Source organism: Podarcis erhardii (assembly GCF_964252035.2).
Source record: "Podarcis erhardii genome assembly, chromosome: 5".
NCBI classification, from domain to species: domain Eukaryota; kingdom Metazoa; phylum Chordata; class Lepidosauria; order Squamata; family Lacertidae; genus Podarcis; species Podarcis erhardii.
In genome coordinates this window covers 49,264,082-49,272,620 of record NC_138509.1, presented here as the reverse complement: position 1 = coordinate 49,272,620, position 8,539 = coordinate 49,264,082, and positions in this window count along the sequence as shown.

Genomic DNA, 8,539 nt, shown 5'->3' with positions numbered 1-8,539 from the left:
CCCCGTTAATCACTCTCCAGCAATTTTGTTTATAGTCCTTTTTATTGATCTTCTCTTCTCGAAGGAATTCTGTCACCAGTTCCTCATATTTTTCAAACAAAAACAGTCTTTGTCCAGGATCAACAGATCTCCCATGTTGCAGCTTAAAGAAGAAGTCTCCATCATACTTATTCGTTCTTTCGTAGCTTAATGTTTCAGTTGTTCCAGGGACTTCCATCTTTCTCTCTCTTTGCAGATTTATGATCCATTGGTTGTCTTTTTCACTTCTTTTCCTCCCAAAAGTTACAGATATTTGATTGCTCTCTTCCTCCTGAACTCCTTCTTCTTTTTCTTCTTTTTCCCCCAGTTCTGAAGTTGTCTCTTTTTCTGCAGCTGCAGATTCTTTTTCCATCCGGTTAGCTCCACCAACAGATTTGTTTAGTTTAAGATTGAAGGTCATCAGTTGATCTCTCATGGCTAAGCTCTGCTCTTGCAGAGCTCCCACCAGGGAAAACATTTTTTTTATCTCTGCCAGTAGTTTTCCTTCCGCAGCCATTGCAATGTCTTTAGTTCCCTCCAGGGGGATTTCCATCATAGTTCTTTTCCAACAGTTCGTTACTTTGTTATTCAGAATTAGTTTGTTTCCAGTCAATTTAATGTAACACTTTTAGTCCCAACAATATAGTTATAACACAGTTTTAACTCAATTTCCAAGCTGACGTCCGTTTGACAGCTCTTTTGACAGCTGTCAAACACCTTGTTTTTTCTCTCGGGTTCCCAAGCAGGGCACTGCCCGGGTTCGGGGGGGGGTCCGCCAAAAGCAAAACCTCTGGGATTCCCCTCTCTTCACTCCAGCACAAATAACTTTTTCAACCAATTTATGAAAGTGTTCTTTCTCCTTTCAACACCAGAGTCTTTCCGACTTAGTGCTCCTCTCCTTGCTTTAAGTCTTTTGGTGGGGGGGGGAGTGTGGACTTCCTTTTTAACACATCCCCCGCTCGTACTCAAATTCAATGATAAAACTTTTAGTGCCAAAATTTCCTTCTACTCACGAGTTGTTTTTTCAGTCCAAATTTCAGGAAGAAAGATAGCGCTCTCCGGTCATGGCTCGCGGCTTCGCTCCGCCAAGGCAGCGATCGACTCTCAGCTCCACGCCACTCTCCGGTCCCCTCCGTAGCCTTTAAAAAGGCTCTTCGCGGGTCGGGGAGGGCGCTTAAGGTGCCCGCCGAGTCTCCATGTCCGCAGGCTTCAGCGCCTGCGGTTTCTAAGGGTCCCCGTGTCGCCGGCACGGCAAGACCCGTCCTTAGCGGAGCCGATTCCCTCCAGAGCTCGGAGGGAATCCGCCATTACCCGTTCGCGCTATCCCGGAAGTCCCCAAAAGCCAAAGTTCCGTAACACAACAGGTACTGCAATGTGAAAGGAACATTGTTAAATGGGACAGAAGGCCTAGCATTATAATCAGGAAAACGAACGCATTATTCCCCACATCTGAATGCACCCTATCAGAAATGTTCCATTTTCCTAATGACCAGTTTTTCATGAAAAATCCAGTAGGTTCCAGCATTTTTACAACAGTGTTTGAACAGGTGTTTATCTACTTGCAGACTCAGAGCTACATATATTTAGCCCAGTATAAAAGGTGAAGCTCTTGTAAGATAAACAATCTAATGAGATTTATTCTGAGCCCAAACCTCTAGATTCTGTTTAGCCGGCATGTGCTAAACATCTTCAATTTTAATGAAGACAAATAAGGCTGGCCTCTCTCCAGCTCATAACTATTTACAACATAAAAGAGAGAGTGCCATATCAGTGTAGATAGTTGGAAATATTAGCTCAGTGTTCTTCACTAGCCCCAAATTGCAGAACAAGCTGTTAATAATGCCAATGAAAACTGGAGCAAATGCTTTAAAGAAGTATTTAGAGAAATGGGTTTCTTTATTACATTAACCATACGCCACAATAAATGTCACATTGTGTACGCACACACACATGCCCCATATACTAGTGGCAGAATAGTGTCACAAGTGGAAAAGAATACATAGCATCATATCCAATAGTACACCTATTGCTCTATCCATGGATAGTGTGGATGGGTTACATCTTTTCACTAAGTTCTCCACATGAATATATCATGTGCAGACAATTTTTGTATATCTGAACCGGTGGTAAGGAGACCATCCAATCTGATTCATTAGTTGAAACCATTACATTCATTCACTCACTCACTTCATCTGGGAATGAACTGGCTTGAGCCCCCCCTTATATTTCAAGTTCAACATGTTGATACCCCCTAAAGAAGGCTTCAACTATGTATAGCTGGGTCCTCATCTAGAATCTGGGAGCTGAATTTGGGAACCCTATCTGAGAGATGTTTGCCTTGGGATCAGCATACCTAGCAGACTCCCACCCCACCCCACAGTGCTAGCAAATCATCAAGATCTTCTGAGGAAACTCTGATGGTCATCACTTGGAGGCAACCTAGAAGATTACCTTCTTGGTGAGATCACCCATCATTAGGAATGCCCTCCTTTGGGTAATTCATTGAGACAATAATGACCGTTCAACAGATCTTTAGAATATATGTTCACCCAAGCTTTCCTAGACTCTGACTCTTAATTTTTAACTTTTTTGTTTTGCACACTGCTCAGTTGTATTTGTGCAGTTTATTTAAATTTTCCTCCATAAAAAACAAATAATATAACTAATAACAACGAAAGAGCTATGGTGAACATATATTTGCTTATATTGCAAACATTAGCTCTATAGTATCCATGATTATCCAAATATTTTTCATTACGTTCCAAATATTTTCCTTCATATCACTTTTAGGAAATTCTTACATACCACAGAGAGATTCTTTTAAAAGTCAGCTAAGCAGTATTTTTTTTAACTAAACTACTAAACAAATGAATATATCAATATTCTTGGAGTTGTGTTGGTGATGATGGAGGGGCTGGAGCTAAGTTGTGCATCCAGTCCACTAGCTGCCCATTGAGGGGGTGTAGCTTCTGTGCTGGTAGGCTCTGACTGCCCATTGGGGTATATTGATTCTCCAGGGCCCCAGTAAGTGCTGGGCCACACTGGACTCCTGATTTTTCTCTCATCAAGTCTCAGCCGTTCCTGGGCCTGGGCTGCTCTTGACTGTATAATTCTTATGAGTGGGAGTCATCACCTTGTGTTCCATACAGCTACTCTTCTAGTGAATCCACTGAGCAAGCTCTCTGAAGAACATACAGTATGTGCCACCTTAGGAACTCAGAGGTATTCTGTGTAAGAATTCAGAAATAGGAGACTCAGTATCTGGACATCTGCAACAAAGTCATTTTATCACACCATCTCTTCATTTCGCTTCATAATGGGAAACAAGGCAAGGAAACTTTATTTGTTGTTGCGGCAGAGGAGGAGAGAAGTCTACATTTACGATAAATTCTTGGCTTTGACCTCTGGCTCTGGAGCTGTGAGAATTTCATTATCTTTAATTGACTCATCCTTCAAATGGGCACTTCATATAGTTCAATATACTTCCTAATGACTTGTAAGAGAGTGTGAAAGCAGGGTTAGGAAGAGAATTGCCCATGGCACTATTTATTAAAATCTGTGGAGGATTTTCAGGGCAGTTTGGGGTTATCCTGCTGTATGACAGGGGGACATAAGCACACTGGGAAACTGGGCAGCACGTCAAGAAGGAACACTGATCAGGGATAAATGCAAGGCAACACACAGCACTTGCAACATGCTACGGTTGTGAAATAATCTGATGGCCTCTGAACATTCAGAACTCTCAGAGGACCAGAAAACCGCTGCATGTATCATCAGCATCACTTTCTTCTGAATTTGTGGCTGCAGTTTTAAAACAGCCGCAAAAGGAATCATTTGGGTACTTTATTTAAAAAGAGGGTCTAAAGAAATGTAAAGCATATCCCTGAAATGTAATTATACCAGGGACCCCCCCCCTCCCGACCCCCCATTAATACCACATTCCATTTGGGTCACTTGCCTCATAAGTTATATTTATTGGCAGTCTGAAAAGCTCCTGGAAGCAGGAATAGAAATGACTGATTATAGGTGTGGTAGGATATACGTACAAAGAAAGACTGTGAAGTCTAGAATTATTTTGCTTGGTATGAGTGAATGAGAGAAGGCCTGATGGTGGCAATCAGGCTTGTAAAATGTATATTGGACAGCAAACACTTCTCTCCCTCCCCTGCCCCGCCCCCCACCACATCTCCTCAACATAATATGTGAATAAATTCCAGGCTGAATTAAAAGGGAGTAAACTATACGTTGGAAAGAGAGGTGCACTCTCCCATCATATATTATAGGATTTGCTGTGATGTGATTCTACCGCAACTGTTGCAATTTTTAAAATGAGTTGCATAATGGAATGGCTGTTTAATCAGGCAAGACACTGCTGTAAGTGGGAAACTATTCATAATACCACACATTACACAGCATAAGGCATCTTCTGTTCAAAGTATGTGCACAATTTTTCAACATCAGATTTTTTGTTTTTGGAAAATGTGAGACAGTCTCATTCTTGAAGTCCTTGGATCCATTTGGATCCCTTCCAGTCGGGATTCAGGCCTCATCATGGGACTGAAACTGCCTTGGTCGCGCTGGTTGATGATCTCCGGCGAGCTAGGGACAAAGGTGAGAGTTGTTTCCTAGTTCTCTGCTGGATCTCTCAGCGGCCTTTGATACAATCAACCATAACATCCTTCTGGACCGTCTGGGCGGTGATGGTGGTCCCCAGGCTATTCCTGCTGTGTATGATTCAACTGCCAATCTAATCAGTTTATGGGCATGGAATAGGAGGAGGCACCACCTTGTCTTTCCCTTTAGGCAGGAAAACATCCTGGGCCTGCCCTGTCATTGGTTAATTCCTGTGTTTTGAGCCCTTATGAGTCCCAGCTGAGAGCCCAGCCTTCTCAGGAACAAGGACAAAAGTCTTCATTTCATTAGCTTATCCTATCAGGAGTCAAAGGTATAATCCTTTAAAGGCAAGAGATGAAATTTGCAGAAGGAGGAGAAGTTGGAAGTGGAGCCTGTTACCTGTTGCAGAATGTTCTCCCCCCTTCCCCTCACTCCAAAGTTACTGAGCCAGCTGGAACCTCAGAAGCCATCACAGGCTATTTGCAGCATTAACCCCTGCCTACTCAGAGTAACAGGCAGGTGAGGAGCAACTTGCTGCATCCTTCAGCCACAACCTCATACTTTCCTCCACACCCGCACCCATTGTGACAGATTGCTGTTCAATTGTTTGTCCATGTTATTTATAGGTTGTATTTGGTACTAGACATTATGCAAGGGGTTTGGTTTGTTCTTTCAAACAAAAGGAACTGGAATTTAATGTATCTTTGTGGGTTTGTTTGTAAATCACTTTGAATTGCCTAGGGAAAGACTAAGCGACTAACAAATTTAACAAATAATGATAATAACTTTAACGTTCAGAGCCACTGCTTTTTTCACAACACCATCCTAGCTTATTTTACCTGTTTATTCTTATAATTTCTGGATTATTTCTCCCGTCTATCAGATGACCACCAGTGTGCCAGAATAGAAGGCTTTCTTTGTGTGGAATGCATTCTTCGTTTTGTTAACTGTCAGCTCCCAAATGCCTTTTCTCTCTCACAATTGCTTAGTTAGGTCAGGTGCTGCCTTTGTTTTTTGTTTGTTCTTGAATTCTGAAGAGGAAAACCTAATTTCTTCATAAGTAGGAACTACATTCCTGGAGGCATACACATAAATGTTAATGTTAAAGACTTAGCAGATGGATACCTTAATAAATTTAAGATGGAGACAGACTATATGCTGTTGGGTTTTTCTTGGCTAGGGTGGCTAACTTGTGGCCTTCCAAGATCTTCACAGACCCCAGCACCCACCAGCCCCAGCCAGTGTAGCTAATGCTTAGGGATGAGGTAAATAGCAGTCCAACAACATATGGAGAAATACAAATTATCCATCCTTGTTTTAGAGCAGGGGTAGCTGAGGTAGTGCTTTCCAGATGTTTTGGACTATGGCTCTCATCAGCCCCAGCTAGCACCACCAGTGATCTGGAGTTATGGCAGCTGTAGTCCTCAAACGTCTGGAGGGCATCGTGTTGGTTACCCATTTTAGATAGCTGAAGATGGTTTGAGAGAGAGATGGCTGCTTTTGCTGCATACTCATTGAAGTTTCTCTTCCAGACTAGGGACTTTTAGCATGAACCAGTCATTGTTGTAACCTCTATGTAAAATTGTAAAAGACTTTAGAACTTCAGTGAATCTAGCGTTTTCTGTGTGTAGGTGTATACTTTGCTGTGTTTCATCAGTGCTATTGGGCATAAGTGCCACATAGATGGGAGAGAGAAAATTCACCTGAGCAAGTCATTTCAGCAACATGCTTATCTTAAAAACAAATAGTATGGTAACATGCTATTTTTGCTTATATTAACGTTTCCATGCAATAGCACTTCATTATAATTGATTATAGGCTTGCTTAATTTCTTTGCAAAATGATGGAAACAGTTGCTGGATAGGGGAATCTGCTGTTTCCAGGCTTTTGCAAGTTTTAATAATTTATTGAAGTGTGCAAAATATTGTTTAAAATATTAAAAAAATAAATAGGCTGCTTTAGCGTAGCTGGCTGAAAAGTTCATAGTGAAAATGTGCCAAACTGAATAGGCGTGGTAATGTTCAGCCCCTGCACGTCTCAAAATAAAATATCAGGCCCTTCCAGACTGTTGCTTCATTACAAGTGTATTTTGCAACATGTTCTTGACTCAATAATAGTGCATTATTGGTAAATTTGTCCGAAGGGGCCTTCTTCAATAAATACAGAATCATAGCTCTAAGGTGATCTATTTCAGAGGTGAGCAGATGTCAGGATTGGCGGATCTTCAGCATCTTTTTACTAGAACCTCAAAGTCCAGCAACCAGAGCTGGGTGCAAAATAGTGACTGGGTGGAGGTATTATAAAACTAAGGAACAGCATGCTTCTCTGCATATGCTCAGCCCAGGAAAGTGTAAATAACAGAACCTGTGTTGTACAGCTGACTGGAACAAAGAATTTCTAATTTGTTTTAGTATCAGAGCTCAGTTCACAGTCTTGTTGCACAAAAATCTAATCCTGGTCCCCTCGTGCTGCCCCAAGATTTTAATGACATGCCTAGGTGATGTCTATTCTGATACAGTATTTAAAACAGCATTTGTTTGTATTTGATCTATTTCCAGTAGATGATTAAAATGTAGAGCTTATTTACTGCATAAATTGTAATCGAGCTAGAACATGAAAGAGATGCTATAATGATCAGAAAATATACTGTACCTTATTGCACCTACTTATTTCATCTTGTATTTTGTATCCCTGTTCTGTGAAATAAAATAATCTTCCACCAGCTTTTCCATAGAATTTCAGCTTTATAAATATCCCTGCGTGCCTTAGATAGGAGATACACTTAGCTAAATAAGGTTGCTGGATTGGGGAACTAATGCATTTAAGTAAAATGAGATCTACGTATTTATGACTCTAAACAAGTGAGTGTAAATTAGGAAACTCTCAGACAGGGCTTAATCTGCCACAACGGCAGGAAGATGGCAGGAATGGATTGTATGATATTCCCTAAACCTTTAAAAACTTCCCGGATGATGGTGTCACATCTTTCTTTCATGCAAATCTATCTTTTATGTAATTGCTTGAGGGGGCACACATAGTATCAGATATTTATGTAAGACATTGCCTTCCCTTTTCCAGGCAACATTAACCTGGCTCAAAGCCTCAGAACAATGGCATGTACAACCTCTCCTGTGCCCACACACCTTGAGCTGTGCCAAAGAAAATCTGGCAGCACAGCCATACCCCATAGCCAGTAAGCCTAGCGATTCAGTGAGACATCAGGCCTTAAGGGGCTTTCCGTCCCAGTATAGTCTATGCTTTGCCACCAACTCCCAGGGTATCTGTTTCTTGTGACCTAGCTAGGGTTGAACCACATGATCAGGTTAGAATAGAAGAGCTTACTCAAATCAGTAAAGCAGGTAATATATATATACCGGTATACTTCTATTTGCCAGGTTATTCAGCGTGTGAACCTTCTCACCACAAGAAAAAAAATCTATGCTCTTTTTCTCTCATAGCAGTTGGTTACTACTGCAACATCTAAAAAAGAGGAATGGAATATGAGGCAGTCAGAGTGAGAAATCATAGGGTGTCCTTAAATAGTCACTTAATTTAAGCATAAACCTTAGCATCCTCATAGACTGGGACCTCCTGATGATGTGCTTCCAGAGAGAGGCATTGCTCTACTTCAATCTTCCCTAACCTGGTGTCCTCCCATCAGCCCCAGCCAGAATACCTGGCTTGTAGTCCAAAATATCTGGACAGCACCAGACTGGTGAAGGCCGCTCTCCTTGAGAAAGCAGACAGCAGACATTTAACCATTGCAATACATGCAGCTTGTTTTCGGTGCAGTATACCTGACATGTGTCTATAAATTACTTACCAAAGGAATTTAGTCCTCAGCGAAAATAATGATTCAATTATTTTAAAAAAGGGAGATGAATTAGAAGAGCATGAAGGCCTTGAT